The sequence below is a fragment of the Triturus cristatus genome, chromosome 1_2 (assembly GCF_964204655.1).
Source record: "Triturus cristatus chromosome 1_2, aTriCri1.1, whole genome shotgun sequence".
Taxonomy (NCBI): domain Eukaryota; kingdom Metazoa; phylum Chordata; class Amphibia; order Caudata; family Salamandridae; genus Triturus; species Triturus cristatus.
The window spans coordinates 1,079,006,136-1,079,023,962 of record NC_140580.1 but is presented as its reverse complement, the minus strand read 5'-3'; the positions used below and the strand labels follow the sequence as shown (position 1 = coordinate 1,079,023,962).

General features: G+C 48.0%; 1 protein-coding gene across 5 annotated transcripts in view; it reads right to left on the bottom strand.

Moving 5' to 3' along the window:
- The window catches only part of INPP5E (inositol polyphosphate-5-phosphatase E), a 303,275-nt gene that overhangs the window by 273,857 nt on the left and 11,591 nt on the right, over nt 1-17,827 (bottom strand). The gene's annotated exons all lie outside the window — the stretch shown is intronic.

Genomic DNA, 17,827 nt, shown 5'->3' with positions numbered 1-17,827 from the left:
AGTGGACTGCTGGGTGTGGCTGGGTTTGTCCAGCAGTAAAACGTAATAAGAAATACTGTTCTTCCAGCCCATCACTGAAATGATGCCATACAGGATATGGTGATTTTAATTGTATGTAATACGGTAGCAAGATTCAATGGCCTCTGACAGTGTTGTCTTTAGTGATTCAGTTAGAACCAGCCTGCATTCAATCAGTACAGCCACTCTCCCCTAGGCTACTGCACTCTACTCTACTCTACATAACTACTCTCCACGCCACTCTACTCTGCAACAACGCACTCTCCGCCAATGACCTCTACACTACTGAACTCTGCACTACTGATGGGCGTGGCCTGGTCAAGCACCAAGATGGTGACTTGACCGTGAAGCTCCTGGGCAGCCGTGCCGATAAAACTACATGCCGGCATGCTAGTGGGAAGTGCGCAGTCCAAAACAGCGGCATCAACGAGCGGAGGCCGACGGGCATGCAGGGAGAGCTGCAGGCATGGTGAGAAGGTCCAAGGCTCCCGCAACGGCTTTCTCGCGGCTCTCGGAGACCCTGCAAAGTTAGGGGTCACGAGTGAGCCGGAGGACGGGGCCGCGGTTAGCGGGAGTGGCCACAGGCACTAATTTAGCCCGGGGAGCTGCGGCATACAACAGCGTAGCCGAGGGGGATCTGCACCCGTTGGACTCAACAGCTGAGGGTGTGGTGAATTTTGCGCTGGGATGCGGGAGCCCTCCTTCCCTCACAAAGATTAAATGGGTGTAGTGTGCGCTCTAGTCCTCGCACGCTACGTGACTACATAGCGCACGAGGGCAGAGCGCAGAAAGAGGAATGCGCATGCGCGAATCGCGGGAACGCCATAGAGCGGAGCCGCGGCAGCGAGTAGGTCGTGCTTAGCCCGGCGCTCGTTATTCTGTGTAGATAAATAAAGAGTATTGGAGCATCCTTAACCCCTGGAGTCCTGTGCTTATTTGAGGAGGCAGTGCAACGTTACAGTGGCGACGAGACTGGGACGTATCTACAACCAGGGACAAAGAAGTCCGGACCCACCGCCCGTGAGCACAGGCCAGAGCAGCAGTAGCCAACACAGGGGAAGACAGGAGTAAGACCACTCCCAGGAAGAAACACACACAGAGAGCGTGGCAGAGGCAGCAAAGAAGGTAAACCGACCACCTGTAGAGAGACCAAGAGGCGGTACAAAGCAGAAGGAGGCAGGCATAGGGTCCACCAACCTGGCGGAAGCGGCAGCACGCGGCGACGGGGGAACGGAAGAGGCGCAACAGGAGCAGGCGCAGCCAGAGAGTGGGGACACACCAGGCAGCCCAAGAGGCCCAGGGGCGGCGCCAGGAAGACGCGGGGAGTTGAGCACCCAAGGATCTTCACTGACGGCGCTCATACCATTTCTGCCAAGACCAGGAGAACCCCAAATGAAGTGGGAGGATTGGCGGGAATATTTCAAGAACTACATTGCAGCGCTCGAAGATGAAAATGGAGAAGCATTCCCCAGCGCGAGGAAGAAAGGGATACTCCTGCATAATTTAGGCCCGGAGGGCATAAGAGTGGATCAGAACCTGGTACCGCAACCCCGGCCAACCGCTGACGATGACGTATTTAAACACGCCATGGAGGATCTCGACGCCCACTACCCCCCAGCGGTGAGTGTTTCGATTGATAGGTACAATTTCCAACAGAGGAAACAAGAGGCGGGAGAAACCATTGACGAATACGTAGCGGCATTGAGGAAGCTGGTAGTGACATGCAAGTATGGAGCATTGCACGATGAGTTCATCAAGGACCAAATCGTCATGCATACTACCAACAAGAGTGCACAAGACAAGTTGTGGGCGAACAGTGAGGCGCCACTAAAAGAAGTGATCGCGATGGTGAAGAAAGCGGAATTGACAAAAAGATGTGCGGAAGCGGCAAAAAGGGAGGCGCTCCCGAAGACCATGGTGAACAAAGTGGATGACGCCGAATCGCAGGGAAGGAGCAAACCCTCGCCCCAGGAGAGTAAAGGACCTCAGAAATGGAAAGGGAAACAAGGACAAATATGGAAGCAGAACAGGGACAACAACGGAGCTTGCTACAGATGTGGCAGCCTAGCACATACAGCTCAGGACAAACAATGCCCAGCGTTCCGTGCGAAGTGTATGTTCTGCGGCATAATGGGCCACTATGAGAAAGTCTGTCGACGGAAGACGAAGAGACCCATGGTGAAGTACGTTGAGCAAGAGCAACGTGAGGAGGAAGAAGAGCAAGAGGAAGACGTGGAAGTACTTTGTATCGATGACCAAGTACTGGGGATAGACGGGAAGAGAACCCGCAAACCACAATGCGACATGATGATAGGAGGGGTGAGAATCCAGATAGTAATAGACTCGGGATCCCCGTACACCATCATCCAGAGAGCAGTGTGGAAGGAACAATTCGAACCCAAGTTGGGAACAAGACTAGAACCGCCAGACATACGTCCAGTATCATATACAGGCGTACCGATACCCATGGTGGGGTACAGGAATTTGACCTTCGAATTCAGAGGTAGACAAGCCGAATGCAAATTGTACATAGCGGAGAAAGGCCCCTCCGTACTGGGATGGATGGACCAAGGCGATCTAGGGATCAAGCTAGACCCAGGAGGCGACACACAAGTGCTTATGACAGCGCCAGGGAGCTGGCCGGTATTGGAAGAAATGAAGAGCAAATTCCCGAAAGTGTTCGGAGGGAAGGTGGGGAAGCTGGAGAAATTCACACACAAGATAGTACTCAAAGAAAATTCCAGACCAGTATCCCACAAAGTCCGAAATATACCCCTAGCGGTGAAAGACGCAGTGCAGTCGGAGCTACACAGACTGGAAGAGGCGGGGATAATAGAGCCGATAGACAGCGCAGAATGGCTCGCCCTCTTGGTAGTGGCGATGAAACCAAACGGCAAAGTCCGTTTATGTGTGGACCTTCGAGAACTGAACAAATGTCTCATAGTGGAAAAGTTCCCTTTACCACGCATTGAAGAAATGCTGGCCAAGACCAAAGGGGTAAAGTGGTTCTCCACCATCGACCTGACGTCTGCCTATCACCAGATAGACCTACACCGACAAGCCGGAAATTGACATCTTTTATCACACCCTTCGGGTGCTACCAATTCCGCAGAATGCCGTTCGGTCTCGCCTCAGCAGCGGCGGTGTTCCAGAAATTGATGCATCGCTTATTCCAGGACATCGAGGGCGTCCAGTACTTTCAAGACGATATACTGGTGATGGGAACAGATAGAAAAAACCACGATGAGAGGCTAGAAAAGGTACTCAGAGTACTAGAGAACAACGGTCTGACTGCGGAATGGCAGAAGTGCCGGCTGGGGATGACATCAGTCATGTATCTAGGTCATGAGATAGGAGGACAAGGCATCACCCCTAAAAGAGCAAATGTAGAGGCGATATGCAAGGCGATGGCCCCCAACAACAAAGAAGAAGTGAGGTCCTTCTTAGGGATGGCAGAGTATTACAGCAAGTTCGTGCCACACTTTGCCACCAAAACACATCACCTAAGGCAACTAACGAGGGACAAAACGGCATACAAATGGACTGAAGAAACACAGAAGGAATTTGAAGCCCTGAAGAAAGACATCAGCCAAGCGGTGCCCTTGCAAGGATATGATCCACTCGGCCGGTCAATACTGACGACAGACGCCAGCGAGAAAGGACTAGGGGCAGTTCTCATGCAGGAAAGGAGAGATGGAACGGTGGAAACACTCAGCTTTGCGTCCAGAACACTATCGCCCACCGAACAGAAATACAGTGTGATTGAGAAGGAGATGCTAGCAGTGGTGTGGGCTATGGGAAAATATCGCCAATTCTTATGGGGCACAAGATTTCTACTTAAGACAGATCACAAGCCCTTAGTCAAGGTACTCACCTCTAGCGGGCATGCAGGCGCCACACCACGCATAGCGAAAATGACGCTCAAACTACTAGAGTACAGATACGATGTGGAGTACATTCCAGGGACAAGGAACAAGGTAGCAGATTACCTTAGCAGGGCGGCAGCCATGGAAGAAGCCCCGAACACGGCTACAGAGGAAGAAGAGATGGTGGCAATAATGGAAGACCCAGAAAGGGTAATAAGCAAGCAAGACTGGATACAGGCGTATGGAGAAGATGAGGAAATTCGCGAAGGCAAAGAGTACATAATACATGGATGGCCGGAAAAGAAACGTCTAGGAGAGGCACTCCGGAAATATTATGAAGTCAGAGAAGAATAATCAGTGGGGAACGATGGTACGTTCTTATACAGGAGAGACAAAGTGATTCCCCCGGCAGCGGTAGTTCCTAGATTAATTGCAATACTACACGAGGGACATTTGGGAATAGTAAAATCCAAGGCGAGAGCAAAGCACATGTACTGGTGGCCAGGAATGGACGCTCAGGTGGAAAGGCAAGTGAGAGATTGCGGCCAGTGCCAAAGAGCGGACAAAACACTGGTTCCCTTACGACCAGCGCTGGGGAAGTTCCCACTACCGAGTGGGCCGTGGGAAGACGTGGCAGTGGACATCCTGGGGCCAGTGCTGGACACCCAAGGTACACCCCAATACCTATGTGTCCTGGTCGACAAGTATTCCAAATGGCCGGAAATACACATACAGGAGGAAATGGAGGCAGAGACAGTGATAACATTTCTCACCTCGGTGTTCCTAAGAGAAGGCATTCCTAGAACAATCTTGAGCGACAATGGACCCCAATTCAGATCCGAAAAATGGAACAAGTATGCGGAACGTAATGGAATCAAATTGCTACACACCGCAGTGTACCACCCGTCGAGCAATGGACAGGTAGAACGTTTCAACAGGGTACTCATGGGATCCATCCAAGCAGCCATCATGATGGGAAAAGATTGGGAGAAAGAGATACAGAACACGATGTGGGCTTACCGCATCACCTCCACAGGCAAGGGGTATAGCCCATTCCAAATCTTGAGGGGGAGACACCCCTTCACCAAGGACAATGTAATGTGGAGGGAGAAGACGATCACCAGCAAATGGTCTCCTGCGGTAGTACAACACAACCTGGAGAAGGCCCAGAGAGTGTTCACGGAGTACTACAACCAGAGAAGGAAAGTAAAAGAAGCCACACTAGAGAGAGGGGAGTGGGTGAGAGTCGAATTAGCTGTACGAAGAAAGAAAGGAAACAGCAAGTACAGTCCACCTCTACAGGTGAAGGAGGTGTATGAGAGATCCGCCTTACTCAGCGACGGGAACGTGTGGTCCCAAGACCGCATGGCGAAATGCAACAAGATCCTAAAATGGCCAGAGGAAGAGAACGAGAAAATACCACAAGAAACATATCCAAGAGAAAATGAAGGGAGTAAACCCACGGAAGGAAGAGATATAAAGGAGGGAGAGAATTGGGAGGAGCAGGAAGTTCCTGGGATGACGGAGTTGGAGGAGTTACCGACAGAGGAGGGCTGCAGCCCGGAGAGAGTGGGACGGAGTGACCCCCGAGGTATGGTGGGGAGCCCAGCTGAAAGCGACGATCCTGGAAATTCCTGCACCTCGGTAAGGCGCACCCGAGCAGGCAGAGCGATCGTGAGGCCTAGCCGCTTCACAGACTTTGAGCTAGAAGGAGGTTGTATACCCTAGAGACTGTGAGGACTGCATGTTCGTTGGGCCATGGAAAAGAAGGGAGATATGTAGTGTGCGCTCTAGTCCTCGCACGCTACGTGACTACGTAGCGCGCGAGGGCAGAGCGCGGAAAGAGGAATGCGCATGCGCGAATCGCGGGAACGCCATAAAGCGGAGCCACGGCAGCGAGTAGGTCGTGCTTAGCCCGGCGCTCGTTATTCTGTGTAGATAAATAAAGAGTATTGGAGCATCCTTAACCCCTGGAGTCCTGTGCTTATTTGAGGAGGCAGTGCAACTTTACAATGGGCGCCTCGGATCGGAGCTGAGGGTATCGTGGCCCATCTCGCATTAGGGGTAGCACCAGATACCTATGGAGGCTGTCAGAGGAGCGTTGCTCCGGTATGAACCCCTGTGCTTCCAATGGTTGCTAAAATAAACACCTATGCCTGAGGTGCCCTGAGCGGCGAGGTTGTGGATGTGCTGGCGCCCTGGGCTTTAATCTGAGGCATAAAAGAATTGCTGTGCCCTTCCTCCTGCCCTGTGCTCTATGCTACACGACACTGCCTGGACTGGACAGTTGGTTCCCTAACTTGCCATTACCAATAATCGAGTAGCATGGGTCGGAGTGACCCCAAACAGAGACAGCTTAACTTTGAGGCCTCCAAGACTCCTAGGCGGGATGGCGGGGAGGACCGCCACGGGAGGACCCCCCCCCCCCCCCCGAGTGCGCTGATCACCCGGTAGCTGGTGGTGCTATGGCGGAAGGAGCCGCCGCCATTATGGCTCAACTGCGTGCTGGGTTTAAGGCCATAGATGCGCATTTTGATGAGCTGGAAGCGCGGATGGATGGCATGCATAGCCGTCTAGAGCACCATGAGGCCCGCAAAGATGCGGCAGAGAAGCGTATTTCCGATACCGAGGACACGCACGCAGCAATCAACAAACGTCTAGAGCGCGTTCTGAAAACCACAGCGGCGAAGGCGGGGGATCACGAAGCGCGATTGCGCCACAATAATTTGCGAATTGCAGGGATTGCAGAGTTTACCAATACTGGCCCCATGGAAATGTTTGTGGAGCGGGTTCTGACAGATCTCTTCGGCAGGGATAGTTTCTTAACCACATTTGCGGTGGAGCGTGCCCACCGCGCCCTGGCCGCCAGGTCTGCTCCTGGTGCGCCTCCCCGTCTTGGCATTGTGCGACTGTTAAATTATCATGACAGATGTTGCGCTGAGGAGGGCCCCGAGATAGAAAATCCTCAGTTCCAGGGAATGACTCTCTCGTTTTACCTGGATTTCACACCTATGGTGCAGGAAGCCAGGGGCAAATTTCAGGACATCAAGCGAACACTGAGAAACGAGAATATCCGATATGCTATGTTGTATCCGGCATGCCTGTGTGTACAGCTCGGGGGTAAAACCTTTGTTTTAGACACACCGGCAGAGGCAGCAGAACACTGGAAACGCCATAAGTCGACAAACCCACCTCTCCGCTCCCTTGAGGTAACATTGACTTTGGCATGGACTCATCCACATCCCACCAATTGGCCGCTATTATTTTTTTTCCTCTTGTTTTCCTGTCTTTCACTAGAGACATACTTGTTCTACTATTTCCACATGCATGTAGCTACATATAATTGATGGTGTATTGTTATTACGATTCGCAGCTTGCTCGGGGCATTGCTGACCACCTGGGAGACTTGCACTCTGTGCAGGGTTTTTTTCTTCGATTTGCTTGTTTTGTTGCATTGATATGTCTTGGGATTCACTGGATATAGGTTGGGTGGATATCTGATGTGGGTGGGTGGGAGTTCCGTTTGATCTTTTCTGGGGGGGGGGGGTTTGTACACAGGTCATTGACACTATTGACAACTGGCAATCCCAACATAAACATTCTGTTACATTGATACGCATAGGATTACGCCTGTAGTGACGGGGGCAGCCTGGAGGATTTGACCTGCGGTGCATGACATGGAATGTCAGAGGGCTAGCAAACCCGCGTAAGGGTCGACAGGTGCTTGCATACCTGACTAGGCATAACATACATGTTGCAATGCTGCAGGAGACCCATTACGCCCCAAACTCGAACAATAGGTTTGCGGCTGCCTGGGGGAGGGGGGGGGGGTACAACCGATTCTTCGCTGGGTATAGTACTAATTCCTGGGGAGTCTGTATACTGATTCGTAAAACACTCCTGTTCACTGTTCAGAGTGTGGTCAACGACCCGGAGGGCCACTATCTCCTGGTGGCAGGATCTATGGGCGCACAGCGACTGCTCTTTATAAATTTTACGTTCCTAATGTGGATGCTCGAGATTTCTTTGCCAGCATCTCAACCCTCATCACTGCCATACCAGTAGACTCTATTATATTTGGTGGTGACTTTAACGTTACCCTACAGCCTGAGACGGACACTACTCACGCTGGGCACAACACTAAACCATGCTCCACGAGGGAGCTTCAGACATTAATACATGCACACCTGCTAACGGATGCCTGGCGGCATCAGTGCCCGGATGGTCGAGGGTATTCCTTTAATTCGTCACCACATGGTAGCTGGTCCCGCATAGATCTTTGGTACGTTACCCGTGATTTACTCATCAAGATACAGGAGGTGGACCACCTGCCAAGCACTCTCTCGGATCACTCGCTTGTCCTCTTGTCACTAGTCCTGCCCGCTATTGTATGTCTATCTATGGCCTGGAGCTTCCCTACTGAAGCTCTTCTGGATACCGTTTTTAGAGGTGAAGTGCGGGACGCAATTGTGGAATACTTTCAGATAAATACTGGGTCCGTGCCTCACTACGCCACTCTGTGGGACGCCTTTAAGGTGTACATCAGGGCCATTTGCATTGCTAAACAATCTGGGGTACTTTGCGCGATATGTCGGGAGCTGGATGACACTGAGGGGAGCTATGGGAAATGGAAGCCCGATCACTGACCGGCGCAGGTCCCGCTCTGCTGAATTAGCGCGCCAGACTGCTGGGTAAATTCTAGGAACTGGCGCAGTGGGAGACGTCCTACTTGGGGAAGTATGCCCGTGCCTGGTTATATGGAGAGGGAGAGAGGCCAGGGCGCACTCTGGTATGTTTACTTACTCCCAGGCACCATGCCACTTATATTACGTGGCTCCAAGATACTAAGGGCACCCATGTTACGGATGGTGCTTACATCCAAACTTGCTTTTGTCCTATCTATTACACTCGCCTGTACACTACGTGCTCGCCACCGACAGGTGAATTGTTGACGGAATACCTAAACAAAATAGCAATCGTGTGGCTTGAAAGGGGGGGGGGGGGGGGGGAAGAGTGGGAGTTCCTTGCCTCGCCTATTGATGCGGATGAAATTACTGAGGACGTAGATAGCCTAGAGGGCTCGCGGGCCCCTGGCACGGAAGGCCTCACTGGGGTGTTTCATAAGGCTTACAACGAGCAACTGCTCCTGCAGTTACTAGAGGTTTATGCAGAGCCGCTAGACTCTGGTGAAATTCCTCACACTATGCACGAGGCAATAGTAACTTTCCTATTAAAACTGGGTAAACCGGCTGACAACTGTGCCTCGTATAGACTGTTGTCCCTCCTAAACCAGGATTACAAAATATTAGCCAAGGTGCTGGCCACGCGCATTTTGCTTACAATCTGGCAGATCATTTCTCCCTTTCAGCCGGGTTTCATGCCGAACATGTCCACAACAGTAAATCTATGTACATTATTCTCAATTATTAACCACATTAACCCTGAGCTCCCTGCGGTGGCGATTTTAAAGATGCTGAAAAAGCATTCGACTCCATGGGGATTTCTTGCATGCGGCATTGAGTAAACTTGGCTTCCGTCAAAATTTTCGGTCACTGGTCTGCCTTCTGTACACTAACCCAGTTGCACAACTACGGATAAATTGGGTACTGTCTAGTAGATTTGCACTGTCGAGGAGCAACCAGGTAGGGATGTCCGCTATCACCCTTACTATTTCATTATTAACGGCACTCGCAGCGGGGGATAGGGTTTCACCAGGGTCCTGTACTAGCGTCACCATATGCGGATGACATTCCGCGAGCCAGCTCCAAATCTTCCTCCTATCACGAGAGAGGTGGTGCGGTTTGGCGTCTTCTCTGGGCTGGTCATCAATTGGAAGAAATCGGAAATATTTCCTTTGGCTGACGCCACCACGTATTTCACGCTGGAGTTCCCCTTGCGATGAACCCCCTAAATACCTCAGGGTAACTATACACCGCGTGGCAGTAGTGCGGTTAAATTATGGTCTGGCTATAGATAAACTTTCCGGACAGATAGATCGCTGGATTGCATTGCTATAATTAAGATGGTTGTGCTGACCAGGTTTTTGTAACTTTTTAAAAATATTCCATCCCCCTCACGGTAACCTTTTTTAAAAACCCTTAGAGGGATGCTGACTCAACTGATATGGGCCAGGAGACAGGCGCGAGTAGGCTGGAAAACACTCATTCAACCCTTCGAGGTGGGGGCTTCGGGGTACCTGATTTTTACTTGTACTATGTAGCAGCGCAGGCGCATTACACCTACTTTTGATATCACCCGGACGCGCGCCTTCAATTTCTGAAACCCGAGCCCACCCAAGCCTGTCCTTATACACTTTCCACTATCATTCCACGTGGACTTAGGAGAACCAAAGCTCCTATTCATACCCTACAAACCACGAGTTGGGCCTGGGAGTGCCTGTGCAGGTACCTGGGGGCTGAACACCAGTACTCTCCACACTTACCGATTTTAAATAATCCCTAGATAGCGCCCACGACCGAAACATTGACACAGCGGGTACTCAGCCGCTGTCAAGTGTACAATGCAGGCGGTATGTTCAGGAATGGTCAATAACGAACAGTGGCAGATATAACGGCGGATCGAGATGTAAGTATGCTTGATCGTTTCCTGGTGCACAGAACGCGGACTGCACTAGCTACCGCGCTTCGCCCCGAAACTGGGGAACCTATGGACCTCCCCCCATTAACTACAACTGTTGCGGCGGCTGATGGCGCACATTTAGTCTCTAGACTATACCAACAGGCACAAGCGCTATGAACAATGGTGGGTGGTGGAGCTCACGCAGCCTGGGAGAGGGATTTAGCACACCCTATGACTGACAAGATGTGGGCATATTGTTATGAACAGACAGGTCTGGTGTCCAATAACTATAAACATAAACTCCTGCATTTTAAGTATTTACATAGAATTTATGTTACCCCTGTGTTACTTGAAAAGAAGGACCATTCGAAACCAGATCAATGTCAGAGATGTGAGATGGCGCAGGCTGATTTTATCCATTTGGCATGGAACTGTCCTGCTGTGCTGGCCTACCGGGAGGCGGTGTTTAGGCATATTGAGCAGATGGTTGAGACTGAGCTTTCACACACACCCTTGCTTGTCCTACTGTGATATGTACTTCAGTTGAATCGGGGGATAAGGCGATTTACTGCCATTGCGTTAGTACTGGCTAAAAGACAGGTCTCACTGAATTGGGGAGGCACTGCACTACCCTTGGTGAGGGCATGGCTCAGGGATATGGTGTATTGTGATACGACTAGTGATGTATATTCGACCCTGCTTCAGCTTGCCTCTTGCACCAAAAACGTCTGGCAGCCACTCCTATTTGCTATCACATCCGGAGCTCACTGATTGAAGTATCACGTAGAATGAAGTGATTATTGGATTGGCCATCCGGTCCTACGGATCGGGATTGCTAAAATGTCTTTATTATAAGTACCCGTGTTGTTGTCTTTACATTCAATAATTATGGACCGATTAATGCTCTTTGCGGATAATTCTATATAGATGCTTGTCAATTTGGGCTTCATGTAATCCGCATTGGGACAACAAAAGTGTATCTTTCCTCTTTTTCTCTGTATAATTTGTTGAAAACTGCAATAAAAACAAGTTTAAAAAAAAAAAAATAAACTCAGCACAACTGTACTCTATGCCACTGCATTCTGCAGCACTCCACAGCACTCCACTCTACACCACTGCACTCTGCACCACTCCACGCTACTGCACTCTGCAGAATTCCATGCCACTATATTCCAATCTGCACCATTCTACACCACTGCACTACACACCACTCTACTCTGCACCACTACACTCTAGGCCACTATATTCTATGCCACTCCACTCTATGTCTCACTGCACTCTACTATACACCACTCTAATCTACCCTACTGCATTCTACGATGCTGAATTCTATGAGGATGCACTCTACCCCACTATACTCTGCAACACTCTCCGCCAATGCACGCTACACCAGTCCACGTTATTGTATACCTCTTCACTTCACTGTAGGACACCCTACAACACAGCACTCTACTCTGCACCGCTGCACTCTATGCCGCTGCAATCTATGCCACTCTACTCTGCAACACTGCACTACTGAATTCTATGCCAATGCACTTTACTATGCAACACTCCAATCTATGCCACTGCATTGTACGCTGCTGAATTCTATGCCACTGCACTCTGCAGCCCTCCACTCTATACCACTGCACTCTGCAGCACTCCACTCTATGCTACTATACTCTATTCTAATGCACTCTACTCTGCACCACTACACTTTACTATGCAACACTCCACTCTATGCCACTGCATTGTACGCCGCTGCACTCTACGCCAATACACACTACACCACTCTACTCTACGCCACTCCACTGTATGCCACTCTATGCCACTCCACTCTGCGGTACTCTACTCTTCACCATTTCACTCTACGAAACTCCACGCCACTCTCCTCTAGGCCACTAACTTTTAGCCATGCTGAACAGCAGCCACGCTGGTGTAAAACATGGCTAAAACACACTGGCAAAGCCAGTAGCTCTTGCATAGAGGAGACCTATTGGCTTTGCCAATGCTTGTTTAAATTGAATCTCCCTCCTCTTCAGATAGAAATGTTGCAAGCTTGCAAATTTCTTCACTTTATGTTTTCCATTATTTGAGATTTTACTCCCTCATTCACAAAAGTCTTTATTCCATTCTTAGAGCCCACGTTCTCCTCCAACCAACAGACTACAGAGTTAGTTTGTAGCTTGTTTGTATGTTCGTAAAAAGTAACCCTCGCAATTTAACATAATCGGTAATCTACTTTTAAACCAGTCAGTTCAACGGTTAGCAGCAAGTAATAAATAGAAAGAACAGCAGGTTTTCATTATAAGGTAAACATTAAATTAAAAAAATAAAACTTGCGTTTAATTTTCCAACAGAGTTGAGGAAGAGTAGGTTGTCTCTGGCTGTTCTAATAAGCACATTTTACGTCTGCAGTCTTTCAAATCCAGCAGAACTCCTGTGTAAATCTGAAAATGCTAATCATGCTTAATCCCCACTTAACCACTGTAACACATGGCGAAAGATCTGCTTTCAAAAGCTTCACAGTAGTCACCCAAGCCAGGCTACACCACTAATGCCACATTATCATTACCTAACAACCACACACAAATGAGTTTCATAAAGCTTGAAAGTGATCTTCCAGAACTCAGTGTACCTCACCAATGGAGGAGAGAATGGTGCCTCACAATCTTTAACATATAAGTATATACACAAGTGCAAAGAGTATCTTTAACAAAAGCCGCAGAGAAAAACCACCAGGAACTTTATATTAGAACCAAGATCTGATGAGTTATACAATGCTTTTGAGGGAGCAATGAAAGATAAGCCTTTCCTCGCACCAGCCAGGGTGACCGCAAGAATCCAGAACAGTGGGCTCAATTTCTGTGAAGCTGTAAAATAGCATTGAGTGAAGGCAAGTTCATGGAGGGTCTTTTTGGTAAGAACAATGGTTCATGAAGCTCCATGGGGACCAGGAGGAGGATAAATAACCTGAATCAGAGAGAGGCCTGGTACAAAACCAGTGGTTTATTTGTAAAGTATATGAGGGCCAACGTTTTTTTAAGAAACCTAATAGTAGCGCTGCCAAATGCAGGGTCAAGGTTGCCCAATCTTGATTTAACCTCATGCCTCTTGGACCACCCTACACTTACTGCCTCTGGACCACCCCACACTTCCTGCCTCTTTATAGATTGCTTATAGGTTCTGTAGGTCTTGCCTAAAACAGCTCATGCAATGTGCTTTGCAAGACCTTTTGTTACCTTACAGGGGGCTTAGAAGCCACCTTTGTTTACCATTTGTAAGGTTCATTGTCACTCATTTGCTGGCTTCCTTCCTCTTGGTTTTCCTCCTGTGGAGCATGGACGCATTACTTTTGTCCCTCCAATGTTCACTTTTTCAGATGCTACTTTTTTTTCTTTTTAAGCACTCCACAAGAGGGCATTTGTTTTTCATCTGTCTCCCTCATGTATTTCTTCCCTTCAGTGTTTCTCCCCTAATCCCATCTGTTAACTGTATGCTTACCTCAGCCACCCTTGCTCAAACCTTCATTGCCCATTTCCTGGCACCGACTAAGGTGCTCCGTTGTTCATGTGCTTGCCTCTAGCCCCTCCCAACCACCATCCATAGTCTATCTGCTTGCCCAAGCAACTCCCATCCCCCCATGTTGTTTGTGTGCTCACCAAGACCCCTATATGCTGTTGGTTTGCTTGACCCCAGCCACTCCCGCCGACCCTCTGTTGTCCATCTGCTTACCTCCCGCTCTTCTCGATCACCCTCCATTTGTCCGTGTGGTTGCCTCGCCCCTCCCCATTGTCCATGTGTTTGCGCCCAGCCCCACCCCTCTACCTACCATTCTCTTTGTGGTTTCCACAGCCACTCCTCCCCACCCTCTTTTGTCCGTTTGCTTGGCCTGCCCCTCTTGTCAACCCTCTGTTATACATGTGGTTTTCCCGTCCCTCCTATCCACACTCTGTTGTCCGCATGGTTGCCCCCGACCCTTCCACCCACCCACTCTCAGGTCGTCACTCTAACCCTCTGTCGTCAGTCTACTTGCCCTCAACCCCTCTCGCCCATTCTCCATTGTCCTTGTGCTTGCCTGAGCCCCTCTTGTTGGCCTTCAGTTGCACGTCTGCTTGCCCCAGCCCCTCCTGCCCAACCTCCATAATCTGTATTCTCCCCATGCAGTCACATCTGTCCTCTTCTTTCACATGCATCCTTATCTCTCGACCTTCCTCACTGTTGTAATCAAAATTAAAAAGAAAGCGTTATGATGTAGCTAGAACTGAATAAAAATAAAAACCACACACATTCGCGTTTGCCATGTCATAGCATTGTTTATTAGTTGTAGCCTTGCTGCTGAACAGCAAGGCTGCAGAACATTGCCAAAGTCAATAGCTCTCAGAGGTGAGACACACTGGCTTTCCCAATGCTTATTTTCATCTCTGCGTTCACACTTTGTCACTGTTTTCCCATCTTTCGCCTTTGTTCTCCCTTAGATACCTTTCTCTCTCTGGCTCAGGTTCAAACTCCCAAGACAAAAAGTAAGTTTTGTGCCCAAAAAGTAGTGTAGGTGCAGACCATTGGCAACTACCAACATTAAATTGAGCACTAACGTTTAGCACTTTCTTAAACGAGAAAAAGGACAGTTGTGGGATACCAACAGAGGAGGCTCCTTCATTAATCAAGGAAGCTCCGGACCAGTGTTTTAATGAGGTTCCTGTGGAGTAGAAGGTGAGGTGGGTTTGAATCTTGTAAATGAGGAAATTATATTTTTCTCCAGGGTTGAGTAAGACAACCAGAGGATGTCAAGCATAACAGATGAGAATGTGTAGAGTGTTGGGAGCATTTGATGTAGGAAAGTAGTGCCTGTGTACACTAAGGGGTAAGACGCATGCTCTACAAATAGTCATAAAATAACACAAAGTGGGTGATTTCCATTTTAATAAGTTTGACATTTATGAGATCTGTGGGATCGATGAAAGATGGCTTTGATGTGACAAGTCAGTTTGCCTAGCATGCATTGGAAACAGCCTGTGCGGGAGCAGAGGTTCTTAGATAATTTGTGAATAGCAGCCATTACAACTAGCCTTTATGTCTACAAGTAAATCTGAACAGTTTTATGAGATATGGAGCAACAGAACATGGCTTTCGCGAACGTCCATCAGTAAAGTGGGGTCTTACTTCATGTTGAGAAGGCGCAGTAATAGAGGCATCAGCCAGTCATGCGAAGGCAGTGCCAGTGAGGAATTCAACAGGAGGGTGTCATTGGTACTGTAGCAAACATGGATGAAAGTCCATAAAAGTTGATGACTGCATACTGGTGGCTACTCTCTGTTGAGATGTGATCATTTGTAATGTACGAGTGGACGGTCCTGCGGAATAGTGGTGACTGGAGGAACTGGACAATCTCAGTCAGTAATCTTGTTATAACCTCACTCTTCTTCTCTTTCAGATTTTAGGCTGTCTTCGATCTCCAAAATTTACAATGATATAAAGTTTGAATTAGAACCTATACAATATCTCATTATAGCTATGATGATTGTATCCACTGATTACTCACATACCTATGTCTCAGTTTTTGTTTATGTTTGTTCCTCTTCACTTTCTTTTGACAGGACTGGCATACATTATGTACGCTGCTCATCCAGTGGACTAATAACTGGTTGTTTTTGACATCCAAGTATGTATTATCTTTGTATTTCCATGGCTCAACGCATCCTGACACGTTTAATGGTCTCTTATATGATCCTGAACTTTAAAGTTTCTTGTTAATAAAAATTTCACGAACTATGAAATATCAGTATTTTTTCAGAGATCATAAATCCCTAAGGTGACTAACTTCCCTAAGATCATTAAGGATACTGTTTCAATTACTGGCCTTTTGTGGATCAGCCTGATGCATTCTGGATTCTGTAGTTTTGTTTTGCATCAATTGAACTAATTAGATTAACACCAAAAATCAATGTTTGTGGGTTAAAAGTGCAGGGCTTGAGAAAGTGTCTAACGACCTCATGACCTGAAGTCAGGTTGTCACTCTACAAATCCCACTTACAAAAAAAAAGGTGGGTGTGCGAGATGAACTAAGAATGGGACATTATGACAGTGTACAGACGATCATGTAGCTACAGAACATTTCCGGTATAAAACTAAAAAGCATACATGCATGCACTATACAGCTAATGGATTGTCCCATTCTGTTTACGTCCCTCATCTCTAGTAGATAAGTTATAAAACTAGAGCTTGTTAAGTTGAAGTCCTTATATTTTGGTAAGCTGTAGAATGATACCTACTTGAAACGCTTCTAATTTGGGGGAAAAGCATCTCAAAATCTCTGAGATAGCTGCAAGGGCACGTTTTCCAGGAATATCAAAGCCAAAGGGCCGAATCCTCACAGGATATATATATATCTTATAACTTAAAGAAGAAAGTGATCTCTTCATCAAAATTCACACACAACATTTGTTTTCAAAATTCATAATATTTGCACAAGAGCACATCCATTTCTATGAACCTCTGCTTACATTGGGTATGTTAGTCATGCCCCTAGAGGTATGTCCTGCATTATGTGCAAGATAAGTGTGCCTTATGTTTGAAGGTCTTTGACATACCTAGAGCATGCCACGCCAACAAAACCCACTTACACATTCACAAGTTATCCCAAATCTGATGGCTGCCGAGACAAGGGCTCTGAATGGCAGATGAGGTGCTCATGGATACCAATTATACTATACAAATAAAGCCACACAATCATGTGCACCAAAACCGGTTAATCCAACCTCCAAGCGGCCAGTTCTTATGTAGCACTTCATTATCCTGACAAAGCCTATCAAAAGCAAACATACCCGTCTATGGCCATCAGCTGTGCCAAAAAGGAGATTCCATGCCTCCCAGCAGAACAAATGGTTAATAATAAAAATATACTTAAGGTCTAGACGACACACTTCATGCCTACTTACGATCCAATGTTAGCATAGATTTTTAAGAGAGACAGGGCCATAAAATCTAGAGATCATTTTTGAGGGAGGAAGTGCAATTAAATAGACACAACATTGCCATTTTTAAGTTCATGTGTGCAATCATAGCTCCTAAAAAGGACCACGTTGGTTAAAAGTGGCTACGCCACGTGTCAGACTTCAAACACGCAAACCACAAGCACTAGTTTTCTTCTAAAACGCAAAACACAAGTTCCTTTTTAACAGGATGGACAGCACATTCATCCAACAGTATGTAACGTGATTTTAATCGTCAAGGAAGCACAAAAACCTACATAATATATTGGACAGGATGCGAAACCGCACAAATGCATGTTCACATCCCACCTATTGAAGACTTAAAAGGCCCCATGACATTAAAAAATTAACTACGCACAGAAACAATAATGAATGTGCAGGACTTCCAGCTAA